Below are 754 nucleotides of genomic sequence, written 5' to 3' on the forward strand. Positions count from 1 at the left end.
TTAAAGCTCTGCGCTGTTGCTCTACTCAGAAGGGCAGGGTTTCCCCCTCCGCTGGCCCCGCCCACTGCCCAGAAGCGTCAACACTGTTGGCTCAGATACCTGTCAATCAAGGTCTGCCCGTCCCCGCCCTTCACATCTGTAGGCAGTGAACCCACAGACAGCTTGACGGAACAGTGAAGCTTTGTCAGCGCTCTATCGCCACCTGGTGGCAATATTTATGAACAGTAAAGATAAGAAGAAGAAGTTAAAGGATAATACTCAAGATTATCCTTTATTACTTGCCAGTCTTGTACATAAAAGGGATATTTCAGTAAAAGTACAATTATCTTACTAGAAAACGACTTTGGTAGAAGTTGAAGTCACTTTTTATAATATCAAAACAAGATAAGATAAGATAAAAAATGTTTACACTATATAAAGATATTAACACTATGATTATAACAAATTAGTTAAAATAGAATGTACATTATAGACAGTTTGCAGAATATACACAGTATGGACTTGATATTTACAAGAAAGGTTAAACATTAACAAATAAGTATATTGCATTTGGAAGGGAGGAATGAGGAGCCTGGTTATGTGTGGTCTACTGAGAGCAGCGCTTGTTACCTAAGTAAAAGTCTTAAAGTTAATGACATTTACAGCACTTAAGTATAAAAAGTAATTATCTGATATAAAATGTATGTAAGTTTTAGAAGTAAAAGTATTAAAAAAGAAAGTGAGGGGTAAGGATTGAGCCATGGTAGATCCGTGG

The sequence above is a fragment of the Solea senegalensis genome, linkage group LG11, assembly GCF_019176455.1.
Source record: "Solea senegalensis isolate Sse05_10M linkage group LG11, IFAPA_SoseM_1, whole genome shotgun sequence".
NCBI lineage: Eukaryota > Metazoa > Chordata > Actinopteri > Pleuronectiformes > Soleidae > Solea > Solea senegalensis.